The sequence below is a fragment of the Wolffia australiana genome, chromosome 15, assembly GCF_029677425.1.
Source record: "Wolffia australiana isolate 7733 chromosome 15, ASM2967742v1".
Taxonomy (NCBI): domain Eukaryota; kingdom Viridiplantae; phylum Streptophyta; class Magnoliopsida; order Alismatales; family Araceae; genus Wolffia; species Wolffia australiana.
The window spans coordinates 5448349-5470585 of NC_135849.1; positions in this window are offsets into that span (position 1 = coordinate 5448349).

Consider the following 22237-nt stretch of genomic DNA (forward strand, 5'->3'; position numbering starts at 1 on the left):
GGCCGGCGGAGTCAGCCGTCGGGCTGCTGCGAGACAGACAGGGCGACGGGTGAGGTCGGCCGGCGGCGGAGGGGGGAAAGACGGTGGCGTGGCAGGAGCAGGCGGAGAGACGGCGGTGCGGCGGTGCTCCGGCAGGAGGGCGGCGGCGCGACGGAGTTCCGGCAGTAGGGCGGCGGCACGGTGGAGATCTCCTTCTTCTCTCCCTTCTTCCTCTTCTCCTTCTCCCCCTTCTTTCTCCTTCTTCTTCTTCTTCTTCTTCTTCTTTCTTCTTCTTCCTCTTCTCACGTACGTGACTCTTCAACTTCTCAATATGTTATAACTTCAAAATTCAAGAGTGAAGAGTTTTGGGCGCCCACTCCTTATATAAGATGGATGAAATGGGCCCCTTTAAACAACAAAGAGAAAGAGAAAATGAGGGAAGATAAGGGGCTTGTCAGGCCCATCAGGTTTTGTGGGAGGGGAAGATGACCACATATGGGCTCTTCCCCTCACTACATCGACAAACATGAAAGACGGAGAGTGACGAACGAAAATAAAATAAAATAAAACGGATAAGTGGAATGCTCCGGCTATGGGGTGGCGCGTTGTCATGCCGAGTATCTGAACCTGGGGTCGCGCATCGATGCAGCGGCTCGTCGTGTCGGCTGGACACGTGTCGGTGGCGGGCTCGATGACGGTGTTGGCTCCTCGCGTGACGGCTCTGCGGTGTCTAGCGGTGTCGTGCCATCAACTAAACTTCTCCATCATTGTTCTATTCATGTCGCTTCAAATCTGTCTTGCTCACCTTTACATTTCCTTTTACACCCTTGAGTGGAGCTGCAGATCAACTTCAATCAAGGCCAAACAACATTAGAGCAACCTAGCAGCTGGTTCCCTTCTTCTAGATACCTGGTGATACCTCAATTTTGAGATAACTGTTGGTTAAAGATAATTAGAGATTTTTCTTTGCGTGGTTGTGTGATCTTGTGGTTCTCTGTTCCAAATTTTAATGGGATAGTCTTGCACCATCAAATTATATCAAATTAGGGACATCTGAATCAGACCTTCAGTTGGTCACTGTTAAGTCTCTATTTTGAGGATTCAGATCCCCTCTACAAGATTAAACTCAGTCGTATCATCCTCAAAGAATATTTATACACAAATATATAATGCTATGATATGATTTAATATTTCTATGAATACACATGCTTTTTTCTGCATCAATTGTGCTTCTCCATTATAGATTTAATCATAAGTAGAAGTCCTTAAAGCCATATGCTGGTTCCATCTCCTCCGCATCCATAATCCTGTCTTACTCACCTTCTCAACAAAATATCAATGAACCAATCACCTTGATTTTCTACCTTAGTCTGATCATAACTTGATAAGATTTATTAGAGTTTGATAAGTTGTCAGTGGAAAAGATGGGATCACGCTTCAGATATAAAGATGGATCTGATAGAGAGAGGGAGAGGGAGAAGGAACGGAGAAATACAAACAGAGATTGTTCAAGCGAGAAAAAAAGAAAAGAGGGAGAGTGGGTTAGGGAGTCAATGAGTGAGAGACAGAGAGGGAGGGAGAAAGAGTGAGAGAAAAAGACCTTGGCCAGTATTGTAATCTAGAGGGAATTAAAAGATAAAGTTGTGGGGAATGGAGGTTTTTGCAGTAATGATGATTTATTTACATTGGCCTCATTCAAAAATCCATTACACATTATCATAAGGCCTAATATGTGAAAGACTGAATTAATGGATATTAAAGCAGTGTCAAGTCAACCACACATCCAAGTTATGTTTAAGTTTATTGACATATGTGTATGTGTGTGTATTTATTAGTATTCAAGTGTGATGTTCAGAATAAAGTCGTTGAATATATGATGAGATCATTCTACAGTGATTGGTGGTATTTAAGCACGAATTATAAATATTTTTATTTGAAGGATACTTGAGACATACATTGAAATATCCTAATAGAATAGCGATAATTGTTCCTACTGATATGGTAAGTATCGCTAATCTTGTGCCCACTCATGTGAAGCCGACAAGGACAAATGACGGTTTCTTTATGGAGAACGAGTTTTTCTGAATTGATATGTGTGAATCCTTGAATGGTAGTATGCCTAAATATCAATCTGCTTGATTCATGCCACAATTGTGTAGGCAGTCCATCGACCTGAGACACGAAGGATATCCTGTGCATGTACAAATATCTTTTGGCTAAGACGTACATGTTTCTGATCATGAAAATTAATGATGTCTTAGCTCATACATAGCAGAAAGTATGCAAAGGTGATTAAGTGGTCAAAATGGAATTATTTTCCCGCAGTATAAAAGGATATTGACTGGAGGAAGAAGATCGATTAAATTTACACCTACTTGAGTGGAGATACTGTGACAGACATTATTAAATTATCACTTTTATTCATTAGTACCAACTAAATTACAAATAAGGTTTTGACACTTAACCATACCCTAAGTCATTCGGGAGTCTTACATAGACTAATGATTATATATCTATGATAGCTAATGATAGAAAATGTTTAATGGGAGAGTTAAATTACTACTATGTATCTTCTAGAGCACAAGGTATAGCTTGAAACCCCACGTGTTGGAAATTTTAACCGATTGATCGGTTTAAATTGATCCTTGATTAAATAATCTATAAATTTATATATAGGTAATTAATGTTGTTGGGGCATTAAATTTATAACTATAATGAGACATGAGCTTAGATGGTGACACATTAGATTTATGAATGTTAATGCATACACTTAAAGGTATAGGGGCTTTTATGAAAAGTGCTTTAAATAAGTATAAATCGAGGGGCACCAATTTTAGGTGCCCAGGCCTGCCACACCTGGGTGCCCAACCCCCGCCCCCTCCCCTTCCAATTTTCTTCTTTCTCTTTGATTCTACTGGATCTTCAAGAAGAATTTGATTAGAAGAAGAGATCCAACAATGCATTGATCATAATGATACATCTAGAAGCCTGGCACGTAAAAGACTTGAAGCGACCCCCATGGAGAAAATAAAGAGTGGATTAAGCTCCCCACAAGGTAATCTGATTGTCTATTATTTTATAAATCGATTATGAATTGATTCCATATTTCCCTGCATGAAAATAGTTTTCAAGCAATCAATCATAGATTGAGAACCCAAAAAGAATGATATAATAATACCAAATACATGATAATTGACTATCATAAAAATAATCTGAGATGAAGATGATAGTATCAATTGTAAATATAGTGTTAAGAATAAAATGAGAAGGTAGTTGAACATGGATACTAGAATGGAGCTTTCAAGCGATGGGTAATACGAAGAGATTCAGTTGATATATAAAGTGCTATATGGAATTAAATAAGATCCCATAGATTGATTTATAAAATGATTATAGTTTTAAAACAGGTAGGTTAACAATATCAATATGAATACGCTGGTAGAGATTCTATATGTTAGCTAAAATGTGACTTTATACATTTGTGTATAAGATGCATCCATGTAATATAAGATGAAATAAAAATGTGGTGTAATATTCTCATTTCTATAAAATAATAATTAAATTATATAATTTTAGTAAATGAGAGAGAAACAGAGAAACATTATAGAAATCATCTACAAGTCATTACTAAATTTATTAATTTGAGCTAATCCTAAATAAATTTGATGAATATAAATGAATTTTAGGGTATTTTTTTATAAAATCCACCAAATTCCAAATAAATAATGGGATGTTGAGGCTGATGCTTGTAAGAATTTGAGTAAAAAAAATTAAGATTTAAATATTATGCCAACACATGATGTTCAGCCATGATGTTCGGCTATATTGCAAGCTCAACAATATACAAAGGTTAACTCACTATGTTCATTCTCATCAGTTACTGAGTATGTTTAATACTTTATTTGTAATAAACTCCTAGAATGACTTAGGGCATGGTCAAATTTCAATCCCTAATTGATCATTCTAGTTTGGACTGATTCTGTAGGTAATCCTTAGATGACTCGTTTTATATATTTGCACTACCTTGGTTGCATTGTGTTCCTCAAGTTTTTCTCTTCTCACATGTATTGTTGTGGAATTACCTTTGTAAATTTATTGTTGTGGAAGACCTACAGCTATATGGAATCCCATGATAAGGGACCTGTAGATCAAATTCAAAACACAATCACCATCTAAAACAGGTGTAAGTACCACTTAGATAGTTTTGATATGAATCAATGTGGTTCAGATTCAGGTATTTTTAGTTTAAGTGGCCATGGAATAATCTAAGAGGGGGTAAATTATGTTCTCTAGCTATATTATATTTTTCTTTGTAAGTAATCTAGGATTTTCATAACTAGGAAATGAGGTAAAGGAAATGGGAGACACAATTATTTTTTTAGATAGCTCAGGCTAATCCTTAATATTGTTCATTGTGTTTGCGTGAATGGCCCCCAATCAAGTTACTTGGAAATAGATCTGAACAAGGATACCAAAAAAAGAAAAGGTTGGTAAAGCTCTGCCGTCCTCAACCCCTAAAGTCTTCCACGGAGTGACGTCGATTGACCTACTTCAACTTGGCCCTCAAAGCCTTCTTCTTATGGCCCCTAAAGCCTTAACCTGACTGACTCCAAAAGTCTAACAAGAATAATATATTTCTGAACATTATGTATTTTTCCTCAACAAGACTTAGTATATAATCAGTCTCCTTAAGTAGTTTTCAAGACAAGGCGTAATTTCATGTATTTCAACAAGATATTCTTTCATATCAGAATTTTTAATTCAGAATTTTTATGATTTCCTTGCTTAAATAGATCCCTGTTTGGGGTCATTCTTTCCTCTAGTCCTCTTCTCCTCACCATTTCTAGTATTTTAAAGCTTGGCATTAAAAATAATAGAAAATAAAAGGCAGACATACAGAGGAAACCACCCAAATACAGTTTAGCTTTTAGGGTGCATCTAAACCTTATGTGAGCTTAAATTTATATCAACTTGAAAAAAGATATATATGTTAAATTTATAATATAAATACACTTAAATTATTAATGAAGAATGAGCAATGTATGTCCTCAAAGAGATAATGGTAATAAAGGAATGGGGTAAGTCAGGTTTTGAAATGTCATTGAACGTCGGTTTTGCAACAGTTTGGAAATTTTATGCAAATATCATAGCCTAAATATCCTCTTACATACAATTATCTCTAAGCTGTAAACAGGAGGAACCCCAAGATTTACATAATCTGTCATGATATTCACTTGAAGAGCTAGCCTTTTAGTTGGAGATATGACCAAAACTGTCTAAGTATTCATGTGGAAGAATCTTCCCCTAGGATGGTAGATGTTTACAAAGAAAGTGGAGAGGTTTCAGAGGGAGGACGAACAGAAAGTAGACTATTGTAAATGGAAAAGGTATAATATTTATTAAATGTTGAGGGAAAGACGTACCTAAGTCATTTTTTCAGTTTGTGAATAATATTAGATTTAAAATAATGCTATTATACTTTTTATATAAACTAATCATTTTTATAAACCTGATTTCCATTATAAAAGAATAACTTTGGCTTGAGAGCTAGAATTTGGCAATGTTTGCAAAATTTTAAGAGTTTTATCAAAAATGGATGACATATGTGAATTTTTCAATGAAAATAAGGTAAAAGTTATTAATAAAATATTTATATTACATGATAATATAAAAATTTTATTAATCTTTGAAAAAATCCAAAACACCATTAAAATCCAAAAATTCAATTACAACCTGCCCTTCATCAATGTTTCAGTGCTAATATTAAGGATATATTAAAGAGATTTTCTTGCAATATTTTTTCTCACATCAGAAACATTCAAGTTCTAGATTTATTTACTACATGGGCTTCTAATATAAGTAGACACATTATAACCAAAATGACCTCAGCAACAACTATTGTCCAGGCCAACATTAAAGTCGTCTACTAACTTGGCTGATTAACTTGCTTATCGTGATGGGCTTTAATGACTAAATTGCAACTTTTTGTTTTAGAAATATCCTGATAATAAATGCATGTTTGGTCATGGAAAAAAACATTAATAAATTCGAAAGAATTGCACTAATTACCAATACATAAAATTGATTTCTTGATCTCAGTGATATTCCAGAATTTTAATAAATTGACCTACAAATAATTTTTTAATAAATCCTAAAAATTACTGTTATTAAAGTTTAAATGAATTATTACATGTTTATGATGAATAACGGGATTTTTTAAGATATCATCAAATAAAATATGACAATAATTTTTTTGATTTGATGATATCTTAACATCTTTTTATGACAGTAATTTAACTAATAAAATGATTTAATAAGTCAGGAAATATATACTTGGATTTCTTTTAAAATATTTTTGGTTTTTTTGTTATATTTTTAGGATAATATTCTATTTTTTAATCTTTTGTATTTTGATGGAATTTTTCAACATTAAATTCATTGATAAATAATTTTACAAGTCATAAAATATATTTATAACTTTATTAAAAATATTTTTAATGAAAATTTGATTTTTCTACATTTTTTCTACAAGTCATAAAATATAGCCACACTGGAAACCCACGACAATAATCAGAGAGAGAAATCAAAAATTAGATGGTTCAAATTACTCCAAATTCAGATGATGATATCTAACAATCCAAATAGCATTTCGGGCTGAAATTATGAGTTTATTCCATCTACCTCTTCTGTGCATCCACCACTTTCAATTTATTAATAGAACCCCCGTCCTTGTAGAAAAAGGCACTCTTGGATTTTATTCCTAATTACATTTATCAAAGTCATTTGCTTTTTTAGAATCTTGACAGATCCATTATTGCATTCCAATAACAAATGATTAAAGAAGCAATGTTTAGATTGATGTGTGAAGAGAAAACGCCACTCGGCTAGCTAAGCACAGGGCTACAAGGTTAGTGTAATCTTCGTCTTTGACTGACTCACCTCTTCATCCTTTTTTCTTATGTTACTATCGTCGATAGCGTACGTTTTCACCATATGCATGTTTCCACCAAAAATATATACCTCATCGGTGCATATGTATCCCATCGTTTTCAGCACCAACAATGGTAAATCTGCTTGGCCCTGCTCTGTCGCTCAAGAGGTCATATTAGTCACCATATCTTTCTCATCTAGAGGCAGTATTTTTATTCATCTCGTCCACTTCACTCATGCCACAGTTAACCATTAAGATAAATATTTTCTCTTCTTCCTCAAAATTTTTTGAATTAATTTTATTAGTTTTCTTTCATTAAATTATGTTTAATTTGTAAAACAACGATTAAAAAAATAATTAAATTAATCTAAAACATTTATTTAAGACTTTCACCTTGTGAATTAGACCCTTTCTCACCATGTGCTAGTATGGAAAATTATAAATATTGTTTTAGAAACCAGAATTCTTAAAAAGTGATTTATAACCTGAATTTCCTACTCATCAATATCATCATAGGTTTGTCAAAGTTTTTGTTATTCGCGGGTATAGATTGAACCGAGGTTGGTACTTAGATTGAGATTCAAGATTAGAGTATTGTGATCACTGTTTATATGGACGTCGGGGTCCACCATTCGAGTGGGTATTTCCTCAATTCCCTCTTGCATTGTATTGGTTTTTCGTTTGTTGAAATTCATGGCATTCACTTCTTTGACCTCCTGGCATTTTCTATTTTTATTGCAATACATCTTATTTACTTCATATTACATGTTGTTTTGATGATGTCGGTAGCCTGACTTTTGTTGACAGCTATATTGATGATCACCATTATAATATGCCCAGAACGGGCAATCTTCGTCTGTAGATCATCATTAAAAAACATAGAGAAATATAAGGAACAAATACTTGCATTTTAAGGACTTCATTTTCCACTGTAATGATCATGTTTTCATTCAAAATGCATGGCATTTTCCTCCTCCATCCCCTAACATTCCCCATCTTCACGATTATAACTACAACAAGATGAAAATATTATATGCTATTTTCTTCTTCATTCATATGAATTCATCTTTTGAAGTGTTTCTGTACTACAATCACGTGTGAACGAATTAGTAAAAGTAATAATAATCATAAAATTCACTAGTTCAACGGCACCTCCTCCTTGGCAACAAAACCAATTGGAAAATCTGAAATAAGGAAACGTCATTTTATGGCATTCGGTTTACAAAAAAAATATTAAAAATTTTCCTTATGACATAGAGACAGTCAAGGGTCAAATCCATAGGGATAAATATTGAATAATTGAATTAAAGTATTTTGAATTTTGAATTATAGTATATGTATTTTGGGGAATTACATGTATTTTATGAAATAAAAATATTAAAACAAACTCCGTATAAAAATGAGATTTTCTCTCGGAATGTGAAAATGAACCAAAATAAAATTTTCAATGAGAAAATCACTCACCAGATCATAATTAAAAACAAAGTCTGGAGGTGCATTTTTATAGATATGATATGTTGGAAGGATATAGGATGTAAAAAATAGAGCCATCTTCAAAATTTCAGCCTACAATTCCTTATGGACCCTTAGATATCATTGTTTGAAGTTGGAGCAATTTGAACTGATCAGTTTTATCATTTCTTTGATGCTTCTCTCTCTTCAAATCCATGCGGCAGATCACAAGCATGGTACAAAATTTAAGGAAGACTTGACAAATCAAAAAAATATTAAAACATTTAGTATGTTCAGGAAGTAAAAAATATTTTAAAAATTTTAAAACATAAAAATAATCATTAAAAATATTAAAATATTTATATAACTTATGATTTGTATTTTTGACTCAGAATTATTTTCTTTATGAACTCGACATAAAAAAAATTCCATAAAATCACGATTTCATTCTTAAGATAATAGAAATATTGATTAAAATTAATAAATCTAAATCTATATTTTTTATATAAAAAATATTTTATTAATTGAATTTATATTGAAAATTATGAACTCCATTCTATAAACGTAGTAAATCCTTATAGGCCTTAATAACATAGATTTTTTATCGTTTCACATAGAACACATGAAACTATTATAAAAATTAACATTTAATTGTGGTGGTTATCAATGATAATTAATTATTGACTCATAGGATAACTATGTATGGATATAAATAGGGTAAAAGCTATTTAGAATCTTTGAAAATTTTGGGGCTTTTGTTTTCAAAATTACAAGAGGGAATCAGGGCTCAAATTTTCATGCAATCAGATGAGATAAAAGGCATTGGCATTTGGATGTTTAGTTTATTTTAACATTAAAAATCCCAAATAGTATAACTCAAATAGATGAAAATAATATAAATGCCACCGTTGATAACATAACATAAAATTAAGGTATTTATGCAACTCGTCTTTATTCGTTATACTATTATTCATCTTCATTGGCATTGGCTTCATAACAGGAAGATGAAGATGAACTCCTGTCTGAATAATTTTTTTATTTAACTTGAGTTTTAAATTTTTATTTAACTCGTAGAAGAAAATTTCATTATTCATTATTATCATTAACTCTTAACCTTCTTAATACCAAACATAAAACGCTTACGCGATTCAACTCCTGATATACTTGTTAAACCATATAATGGAATAGTTTCTTTTGTTTTGGTTGACCTAGAGACCACACCTTTGGGCGCCCATTTGAAAACTGTGTACTTTTGGTCTCACTTGTCATGCTTTTGGATAGCCATAAATTAACAGAAGAATTGTAACTAATATTTTAGTTAACATAAGTCAAAAGGCGAAAGAATAGTTTGCTCTGTGCTCATCATTGGCATTGACAGATCTCTACATCGCCTGAGGAACCTGAAACTCCACCCAAAATGGTGGAATAAACATGTGTTTTGGAAGGTGTGGGCACAGGTTGAGGGGCTCAAGATGGAGCTTGCAGTAATTGAGCAAAAGCTTTAGAGAACTTGGACATATGCAGCTGGGGAGCGTCAGATTCATATTAGCGAACAACTTGAGGATTCCAAGTGACGATAGAATATTTACTCTCTCCAGAAATTGTGCATCCAATGGCTTCAAGAAGGTGATTGAAATACGTGTTTCTTTCATGCCTCTATTCGTTACAGAGCTTGATCTAATTATACGACCTTTTAGGGGCGTATAACCAAGATCATGAACAGTTAGTGACAACTATTGTTTCGTACTTTAGTTCCTTTCTTACCTCATAGCCAATTGAGGTGATTGAGTATCTACTAACCTCCATCCCACACTTGGTGAGCGACTTGGAAAATGCCATACTTATGGCCCTTCCTACAAGCACATATATTAAGGAGGTGGTCTTATCCTTTTGTATGAACAACGCCCTGAGGCCAGATGGGTTTTCAGCAGAATTCTACATCGTTTCTTGGGATATAATAGGCACAGATTTAGTGCAAGCTATCAAGCAGATCTTTACATGTAAAGTCTTCCCTAGAAGTAAGGAATCCATTTTTCTTACGCTTATCCGAGAGTGGATAATTTTATTTATTTTCGAGACTTTTAACCTATTACTCTTTGTAATTTATGCTAGAAGGTTGCATCCAAAATTATTACAAACTGACTTGGGACTTTTCTTGATAGACTCATCTCTCCTGAGGAATGTGGTTTTCTCAACGGATGATAGATCTATGACAATATCATGCTAGTTCACGAGTTAGCACAGTTAGTGGACACTCATATTCTAGGTTTGAACAACATTATCAAACTCGATATGGAGAAGGCCTTTGATAGAATTGAGTGGACTTTTTTACCATAGTGTTACGACGCTTTGGTTTCACCAATACATTCATCAATCTAATTGATGTTTGTATTAGATAGAATCATTTCTCTCTCTTCATGGACAGAAACTCCACTAGTTTCTTCACTACCATGCAAGGTGTATGGCAAGGTGACGTTATCTCACCCATCTTTTTCACATTGATGGAGGAGGTATTTAGCCGATTACTCACATCAGCGACCGCCCGAGGACTCAACCAACCATACTATTCGAAAAGAGGTTGCCCGATCATCTTGCATTCTCTATTCGCAAACAATATTATTCTTTTCCTCCATGGATCTAAAAAATCCATCTAGGGGCTTATGAGTGTATTCATTCTGTTCGAGCGAGCCTCCGACCAGCACATCAATGCCTTGAAGAGTAGCTTCATGGTTGGACCATCCACCACCGTGAAGCGCTCACATATCACCTAGAAATATACTCGATACTCACGAGGATGCATTCCTTTTGACTATTTGGAATGACCCATCTTTCTCGGCCCCACACGATATCATTATTTTGATGCCTTGTTAGCCAAGATGAGAAAGAAACTAGATTGATGGAAACTTCATTTTTTATCCCCTAGGGGGCGCATCCTACTTATACAACACATCCTCATGAGCTTCTCGTTGCATACCTTAGCGGTACACTCGTTATTGATCATTGTTCTTTGGTTTGTGGAGAGCTTATGCACACATTTCCTATGGTCGGGTTACCTCGAGGGAGGCCATAAACACCATTGGGTCTCTTGGCAAAAAGTCTGTTGACTGACGGACAAAGGGGGTCTAGGGATTAAGCGCCCTCAAGACGTCCAAGACATGCTTTAGAAGAAGCTTATGTGGCGTATGCGTACCAAGAGCTCCCCATTGGGATGCTTCATGTCGACTAAGTACAAAGAGTGGGCTCGTCGGGAGTCAGATATCAAGAACCACAAAAGATGGCATACTTGACACCATCATTAGTTAAGATATCCATTGTGACATGTTGGCACGTTAGCCAATGCATGATTAGTGCTTGGTATGATACTTGGCTTGCCGACACACCCTTAGCTTGCAACCCTAACGTTGTCCACCATCGCCTACAATTGATCGTGGCACATTTCCTAATGGGGAATATGCGACTCCTATGGGAGCAATATGGCCTTATGATTAGATTCCTCACCACACTCTATGGCTATTGCAATAGGGACCTCCCAGATCGCCTTATCTAGACACTCATGCCTAATAGGAATTTCTCATGCCGGTCTTCTTGGGATCACTTTCGAGAGAGATTCCCTATGCAGACTTGGGCTCGACGCATGTGGCATCTGATGTCTTATTTATCCATTGGAGATTCATGTAGTGTGGCCTCTGTTAGGTTCTAGAGGCCTTAACATGGATGAATAAATCAAAATATTCTCCAGCGGAAGACATGAACGGAATCGAACAGCATCATTAAAACCATGAAACGAAGTACCTTTACACGGATTACATCCATGATTTCTTGGATCTTGGAGTGAGCCGAGTCGAGCTACTCAAGTGTGTAGCCTCTAGACGTATCCACGCAATCCTCAGCGTGTCGAATCTCCTCCTTCTCATTGGCGAGCCCTGTTCTACATCAAACGTCGCTGTTACACCGTTCCAATCGCATCAGTCATGGAGAGGGGTGTTGAAAGGGGGGAGAAGAAGGGGAAGGCCCCTGAATAATTCTGGCCTAGGTGAATTTCGTTCAGAGCCTTGCCCTATTTATACTAAGTGGGTATTTTTCATAAAAATCCCCAAAACTTAAGTATATCTTCGGACGTCCAAAAGGCCATTTGCGTGTGACCCTTTCGGCCCATGTATTAGTCTAGTTAACGACTCTAGTGGCCCAATAACCTTTATTGTCCTTCCAAATTAATTAACGATATCATCATATAGATTAATTAATGTCAAAAAAATTTAACCCAATCGATAGGTCGAGACGCCAACACTTGGGGTGCTAAGCTACACCAAGTGTTCTAGAAGATACAAAGGAGTGTATATCGACTCACTCATGGAACTTGTTTGTCATCGGTTACCATGTACGTATAATCCCTCATTCACTAAAGGCTCCTAGGATGACTTCAGGTATGGTCAACTGTCAAACCCTAATCGGTCATCCGATTTAATACTGATGCATTTGGAAATCAGCAGAGAACTCTTCTCTGGTACTTCACTGCCTTGGCCAAGGACTTCATCGCACGTCTTCCTTGAGTTGTCACCTCTTATACCGAGGGTGAATGATCCCATCTTAACCACTCAATCGTCTTCGTGATGTTCTTGATGTACCTGAACTAATACCGTTTAGAATCCCACGAGTAGAGACTCGTTGGACATAGTCAAAGTACAACCGTCCATCCACAAGATGTCTTTGGTGTCCTAGGTCTAAGGACCACTTATACAAATGTGACGTGAATCAACCTGATTGACAGTTTGGTATAATCCTATTCAAGGATTCATACGGATGGCTACGGGACCGGCTATAATCATCATAAGAGTGAGTTAGATAGTGTTATTCTATCCAAATACTTCGATGTCCTTCTCGAGTATCCTTCGAATAAGAATGTTTAGAACACATGCTTAAAGACTAGTGGTCTATGTATTACGATTTGATCATAATTCACTAAGTTCGATCACGTATTCATGGATTTCATTATAAGCATCACACATGCACTATAATGAATATGTTGTATTAATGAACATGGAACGGGATGTGGAATGTGTGATTGGCTTGCTAGCCACTTATATTTCCATCGGCCTCCCTATCGATAATCAAGGGACCCATATTCGTCACTCACTTAGTTTGCGCTGCCATTGTTGCCCAATCTCTTCTTAGGTTGAGATTATGGAATACCTTTTCTTCCATAGTGAGATTGCAATAAATTTCTGGTACCAATTTACTCACCATTGGTGCATGCTCTTACTCGCCCATCCTATGCTAACACCATTAGAGTGTTTTGACACGATCTTTATCTCATCAACACACTCTAAAACTAGCCCTTATATACACATCACCAAAGCATACTTGCAATGGGAGCTATGGAAAGGGTGAAATTCTTCTCATTTTGTAGGTTCTACTATGAGAGCATTAAACATCATGCAACTCGTTAAGTAATGGCTACGTACCATCTTGTATCGCCTATTGCCCGACGCTCCCCACTTAGATGTGATATCCTTCCCACCTAGGGAATCCCAATGGCTTTGATGGAAATATATGTGTCCCACAAGTTAACCACACCTTCCATATCTCATTTCATGTTCATTATTAGAATATATTCATTATAATGCACGTGCGATGCTTATAATGAAGTCCATGAATTCATGATCGGACTTAGTGAATTATGATGAGATCGTAATATGGAGACCACTAGTATTTAAACATGTGTTCTAAATATTCCTATTTTAAGGATACTCGAAAAGGACATCAAAGTACTTGGATAAAATAGCACTATTTAGTCTCACTCACAGGATAAGTATGCTCGGTTCGGTAGCCATTAGTGTGGAGACACTAAGGATAGATAGTAGGTGCTATTTAGTGGAAAGCGTTCACTGAATTGATCCGTCTGAATCCCTAAATGGTATTATACTTAACTATTAATCAGGTTGATTCATGTAATGGTTGTGTTAGTGGTCTTTAGACAAGATACACCAAAGATGTCTAGTGGATGGATGGTTGTACTTTGACTACAGCCAATGAGTCTCTAATCATGGGATTCTAAACGGTCATAGTTTGTGTGCATCAAGAAGTTCATGAAGACAATTGAGTGGTCAAGATGGGATTTTTCACCCTCGGTATTATAGGTGACATCTTAAAGAAGACGATGCAATGAAGTTATTGACCAAGGCACTGAAATATTAGAGCAGAGTTCTTCGATGATTTCCAAATGCATCAATATTAACTTGGATGACCAATTAGGGTTTGACAGTTGACCATAACTTAAGTCATCCTAAGAGTGTCAAGTGGATTATGGACTATAGTTACACTATAACCGATGATGAACAAGTTCCACAAGTGAGTCGATACACACTCGTTTGTATCTTCTAGAGCAAGAGGTGTAGCTTGGCACCCCACGGGTTAGAGACTCGGCCTATCGATTGGCTTAAATCAATATGCCTTTAATTAATATATATGATGATATAGTTAATTAATTTGGAAATCCTATAAAGGTTATTGGGCCACTGGAGTCATTAACTAGACTGATACATGGGCCTAGAGGGTCAAACGCATATGGTCTTTTGGACGTCCGAAGATATACTTAAGTTTGGGGGTTTTATGAAAAATACCCACTTAGTATACTAAATTCACCCAGGGCCAGAATTTTTCAAGAGTCTTCCCCTTCTTCTCCCCTCTCCCCATGACTCCTCATCAGTCCCAAAGTGATCGGGATGGTGTAACGACAACAACAGATATTGAACGGGGCTCATCAACAAGAAGGAGGAGATTTGACGTGTTGAGGACTGCGTGGATACTTCTAGAGGTTGCAGCCATGAGCAGCTACACGCAACTCATTCAAGGAACAAAGGAATCACAAATGTGATTTGCGCTGAGGTAATTCGTTTCAATGTTTTACCGATGATGTTACGACTTCGCTAAAGTCTTCCGCTGTGGATCATTGTGGTTTGTTCATCCATTTTGAGGCATGTTGAATCTAACAAGTGTTACTCCTTAGATTCAAAATAGCATTCATATGAGTTGTTTATGGACGAGCCAGATGCATTACGATACCATGGGTAATATATCTTTCACATGCTCTAAATAACCACCTTCAGCTCAAGAGTGAATAGGGATACAAGCATCAAAATGTATCAACTCTAATATATATTTACATGATATCACTTTCCCAAAGCATGGATTCTTTGTTAGCTCACCCATGAGGCAAGATTCATGGGTGTCCTATGATTTGAAATTTAATTCACCAAATTATACATCCTTATGACACTTCAGCAATACTCTTACAAATATGCCCCACTCTCTAATGCCGAAGGTAAACCTCATCCACATATATTCTTGGATTTTATAACAAGAAACATCCTATCTATCTAAATAATTGAAAAATATTTCTCAAATAAATTAACAAATTTTGAAAAATTAATGGAAAAGCTATTGTAACAAGAATCAATAATTATGCTAGGAATATAAAAACATTATTCCAAACATTGACATCCCTTGAGAAAAGCTTGAGGTTCAATGTTGATAACACACTGCCTATTAAATGAAAATGATTACACTAATTATTACATGAAGAGTTTTATATATCTATCTACATTAAATTATCATATATATTTATTATGAATCTTAAAATGATTTAATATATTTTTAGAATGATATTCGTATTATAGTATTTTTGTTATCTTTATGGAAGTGTTGGCATCATATTTGTACATAAGATAATTATAAGTCTTAATATATTTGAGAGATTTATGAATTTGTTTGTAAATTTTTATTTTTATTTATCACTAGTTAATGTCATCACACCATGTGTCACAAAGTTATTTATTCATACTATGGCCAATCATTGGTCACAACCAATTTACAATTGTTCCCATTATTACACAAAGGTCTCAGTATGGGAGTATTTCCCATTTCATTATGTAGGGGCAGGTGGTGACATGGAATAAGTCAGACTTAATTGATAATAAATTTAAATTGTTCTATCACATACATGGCACTGTAGGAATATCATGAGATTAAAATCACAATGTATGCAATTGGAAAGTGTGACATGTGTTAGCACAAAAAAATACATCCATCCTTATATTCATCCCTTTATTCTTAACATCCATCCTTATCCATACATTCCTATCTAATAATATTTTCCTAATTTACAAATACCATTGTCTTATCTCTTCTTTTTCTTATTTTATATAGTACATGTTCTTATTGTAGGTCCTTATACTCTACCAAGCTCAAGGTTCTTTCAAACAACAGGTGAACCCATCCATTTCTCATTCAACTTCTAACTTTGGTCAATGACGCACACCAAGAAAACTTGGTGGACCTCAAAACAACATTCTTGATGGATACAAAGGTGTATTTATAGATGGGTTGGGATGGACAAAATGGAGAAAGCAAGACAAAGCTTACTTCAATGTTTTTTCTCAATAATCTAAATTGTTAACTATTGTTATTTGTTATTTGTGTTAGTGGAAGAGCCGCGACGATATGAAGTGATGGATATTATGTGACCATCAAGTCAAATCACACCACCATGTTTGTTTAAGTTCATTGAATAAAATGTTACATTCATTATTATTTTAGTGTGATGTGTTATGATGAAGTCCATGAATACGTGCAATGACATAGTGAATTATGATGACATCATAATATACTTATCACTAGTCTTTAAACATGTTTTATAAATATTTCTATCAGATGGATAGTCGAGATGGGTAGAATAGCACTAATACGATAAGTATGGCTGATCTTGTGGCTACTAGTGTTGCGACACAAATGACAGATAGTGGGTGATCATTGGAGAAAGAGTTCATTGAATTTATCTGTATGAATCTCTGAATAGTATTATACCTAAATGTCAATCAGGTTGATTCATGTTATGGTAGTAAAAGAGATCCACTGACCTGAGACACTAGGACATCTTGTGAATGGATGACTACATTTTTATATTGACTTATGAGCCTCTAATCATGGGATTCAAATAAGTCATAGCTCGGATGTAGTGAGAACCTGAGGGCAGTGATTGAGTAGTCAAGACGAGATCATCTTCCCTCGGTATAAAAGGAGATAGACTCAAGGAAAACAATGCAGCAAACCCATGGCCAGGGTAGTGAGGATATTGGAGAAAGTGTTCTCCAATGATCCCCATTACGCATGAGTATTAATTGAATGATCAATTAGGGTTTGATGATCAACCATACCCTAAGTCATTCAAGAGTCTCTCACGGATGATGGATTATACATATATGGTAACCGATGAGGGTAAAGGTTCCATGAGAGAGTTTAAATACTGCTCGGTATCTTCTAGAGCACAAAGTGTAGCTTGGTATCCCATGGGCTGGAAACTTAATCTATCGATTGGGTTAAATCAATCCTTAGTTAACTAATTTGTATGTTGACATAGTTAATTAATAAGGTTTATTAATAACTGTCATTGGGCCACTAAAGTTATTAACTAAATTGATACATGGGCCTAGAGGGTCACACGCATAAGATCATAGGGGTATTGGTGAATATATTTTACTTTATGGGGTTTTTGAGAAAGACTTAAGTAAAATATAGATATTGAAGGGGCGCTCATTTCAAGCACCCAACCCAGCCAGAATTTAGAGCCCCCTCTCTCCACTCTGCTCTTTTTTCCACTCAACCAAGGAGACGGTCTTCATGTTGAGAAGATTTTCAAAATTTTCAAGAAGAGTTAAGAAGAAGAAGTTGAGATCCAAGGCCACCGTGATCGCATCTATACTTCTAGAAGATGGGCACGTGAACGGCTTCAGAAAGATCTCAAAGTGGAAAAGTTAAGGGTAGAACGAGTTCTCCATAAGGTACATATGATGTATTGATTTTATAGATCAATTGAGAATCAATTATACGCTTCTACATCCATGGAAATCATGTTTTCCATGGTTGAACCAAGGCATAGAACCCAACAGTAAGCTTCAAGATAATGTTTATGTAGGCATAGGGGTTTATTTTTAGATAAGATTGTATGGACGCATAAGAAAGAAAGACTAACCGCCTTCAAATTTCAGCCCAAAACTCTTTTTTTATTGTCTCATATACTTATTTGAAGTTGCATTCTTTAAACTGTTACATTTGCTATCTTCTACTTATCGTATCGTTAGCGTGGAAATTAATCTATGAATTTTCTCAAGATTTCATATTAATTTTGTCAGGCTAGTGTGATTGCTAATTTACTAATGCTCCTACCCAGTAAAAACATATGCCCACTTAATCTCCAAAGCTTGCATCATGATATGCGTAATTCTCTTCTCGCAAATATTCAATGCACCGAGATGGGCTTTCTTAAAACTCAAAAATCACATTTATCGTGATTTAAAGCTTATATTTTTCATTGGTCCACTTCATCCTCCTTTTTCAAACCACAAAATTGCTTTGATTGTGTGACTTATATAATTAATATCCACATTGGAACTCTATTTTATTTTTATTTTTTTTTGTTGATCCCTGTCCTCCATCCCTCCTGGTCATATGCTCCCTATCCCCTCTCCCGGTCGGTCCCGGTTCAGTCCTAGTCCGATCTGCTCAATCCCTGGTCAAAAATGTCAAGCCTTGTTTAAAACCTTATATTTTATAATCATTTATATTTCTCTCTATTTTAGAACTTATAAATAATCTCTTCTCATGCATAATCATGAATTAAAATTTAATCATTTCTGCAGTCATCATTTCCTATGGAGAAGACCCTTGCTCTTCACCATCGAATCATATGTTTAAGACCCAAGGTCTTACATCCATTTTATTGATTAATTCATTAATGAATGATAAATTAAACATAAGAGTTGAGTTCATCATCCCCAGAGTGGTACTCATAAATTTTTTTGTCATTTCTTTGCCTCATATCTACCTAATCTTTATTCATCTCTCTTCTACCCACCAGGACATGCATATCATTGTAGTTATGAAAACCACAACTTGTATCTAATACCCATGATGTAGAATTATTGGTGCGCCAGTTTTCATCTATCATATTAACGCCTGAATTATCTCCATATCTGTTGTTTCTTTGAGTACCTCGTTGAGATAATTTTTGTAGTTCCTCTTCTTATGACCTTTTTATCAAAGTGAAAGCACTCATATTTTTCGTGTGTGTCCTTCTTCACTAGATTTGCATTCATATGCTTCTTCACCTTGTCCTTTTTTAGGGGATGGGATCTCTTCCTCTTTTGATTAGTCTCTCCTTTTTTATCAAAGTGAAAGCACTCATATTTGTCATGTGTGTCCTTCTTCAACAATAGATTTGTGTTCTTATGCTTCTTCACCTTGTCCTTCTTTGGGGGATGGGTTCTCTTCCTCTTTTGATTAGTCTTACCAAGAGGACTTGGGGTCTCTCCTGCTAAAGGTTTACTATAAAATCTTGATGATGTTGATTAAACTTAGCTGAATTGACTTAAATAGTGTTCATGTTAAAGTTAACAGTGCACTATGAGTAGGAGTCACATAAATACTAGCGGATGAGATACATACTCATTTAAATGTAAAGCTCAGATCACAGCATTGCCAACCTCTCAATCCATTTAATCATCTTTGGAATGAGTTTTTGTAACTAATGAATCAGTCATCTGATCTATGAAAAGAATTTTAAATATCTCATATCATTCAGTCTTATTTTTCTCAGAAAAAAATTCCATCAAATGAAGCAACATGCCTATAGCTTCCATGTACTGATGTTGCCTCTACAAATCATTCCCTATAGATACTAATATGTAGGGGTGGACTGACATGGAGTCATCTTTCCATTTATGAAACTCCAAAGTGTTCCCTTAAGAAACATATAATGCATATTCAACAATATCATCTCTCCCTGAGGTGTAGGGGATATTTAAGAGGAAAATTTAGGTTTCTAAGCCAGTCAGTAACGTTTGAGCTCATCAAAAGACCTTGCATTGATAATGCCACAGATTGGATTACTTGACAAGATCATTATCTCTAGGAGACAATGAATAATTAATCATTAATTCAAGCACATTTTATATTAATTTGAAATTAAACTCCCACTAATTCTAATCATTTTATTCAAACCTGAAGTTCACAAAAAAAGGAGAAACCAAAACAATCAAAGTGGGGATCAGAGTCTTAACCACTTGTATCACAAAAAACACAATGTGGTTATTGATGTCCATCTCATAGGACTCACAGCACTTTATAAATTTTGGCCATATTTTTACCCCCAAAGCTTTTGTGGTATTGTGTTATCACAACCAGTCATTGTGTTTAGTCTAAGCGCTACCCTCATTACTCAATCAAAGAAGACTCTGATGCAGACCTTGTGGTAACATAACAAAGCAACTCTTGTATAACCAAACATAGTGCATCTTATGCTCTAGCTTTAGTTCCTCCCTCCAAAGGTGCAGACCTCACGTCAGCATGACAAAATGATTTAGATCATAAGAGTATAATGATGGATGACTATGCCTTAAGTTCATAATCAATTAGCTATGGCTCATTATTTAATGCAAGTATTTTATATAAAATGTTCAGGTCTCTATTTAAAGGATAAAACATCTAATATCATATATAGGTATATGTCGTAGCCTAGTACATATCATTTGCACGCATGTTTCATATATGGTGTAAGTATGTGAGTGTAGTTTGACCTTAGGTCACGGTGAAATTTAAACTCCTCTTCAACCTAATATATCTCAACCATTTTATGGGTAACTGCACTAAATGCATCGAATGTTTTGAGTTTATCACTTCCTCTAAAATTTATGCATAATATTTTAATTCCTTGTAAATCAAATCAAAATTTGATATCAAGTTAAATTATGAATTTTAATGAAATTTAACCCTTATTTTTATATGATTTAACTCTTATGTTTTTATTTTTAATTACCCTTGGATTTTGTTCATAATCACCATTAGCAGGGTGAGTTTCTCATTGAAAATCTCATGTAGGTCCATTCTTGCATTCCAATATTAAAGGATCAAAGGGCTTTCAGATAAAGAATTATGAATAAAGAACCACTCGGCCCATTGGGTACATGACGATGACATTAGTGTGATCTTTGTCTTTTTTAAAGCTCACATCTTCATCCTTTCTCCTAGGCCATCGTTGTTGATAGTCTAGGTTTTTTATTATCACGCACACCACCTCCAACTCTGCCATTCGTTAGCTTGTATCTGCCTCCATCTCTGTCACCACCAATGACTACAAAATCTACACCACTCGCCCCACTCCGTCATCCATTGTCACATATCTGTAGCCATTTTCATCGTAGTCCACAATGGAAAAACTGGTATGTTCACTCAATTCACATTTCCACTATCAACAGTAACCCACCACTGTCAATGTGCCAACAAAGGTATTTAATTAGAGCTAATTATAATTTCTCATGAGAACATTTCAAGAAATTCTCAAAAATATTCTAAAAAATATGGATAACTAGGATAAATATTTTCCCTGCTTCCTAGAAATTATTTTGAATTAATTTCTCTAGTTTTATTTCACTGAACTACATTTAATTAATAAAACAAACCCAAGAACCTAAGAATAAAACAAAATTTGTGTACTCATACTTTCTCTCCCTTGGATTCAACCCTTACTCTATGCTTCTAAGAAAAATTAAAATATATTTTTTTATAAATGATTAGCTTGAAAAAATGAAATTATTAATATAATAATTTCAGAAATATAAATTGGTGTTGTGCCAAGGGAGTAGGTGTAATTGAATTAGTGAACTTTTATTTATTACTATTCATTTGCATCAAATTTTTTAGTGCATAAACCCTTCAAAGGAGGACTCTGCACTATAATTTTTCATGCAGTAAAATAATAAATCAAAAATATCATAATCTTAGATATATTCTAATCATGATTCTTGTGAGCCATATGAGCACTAA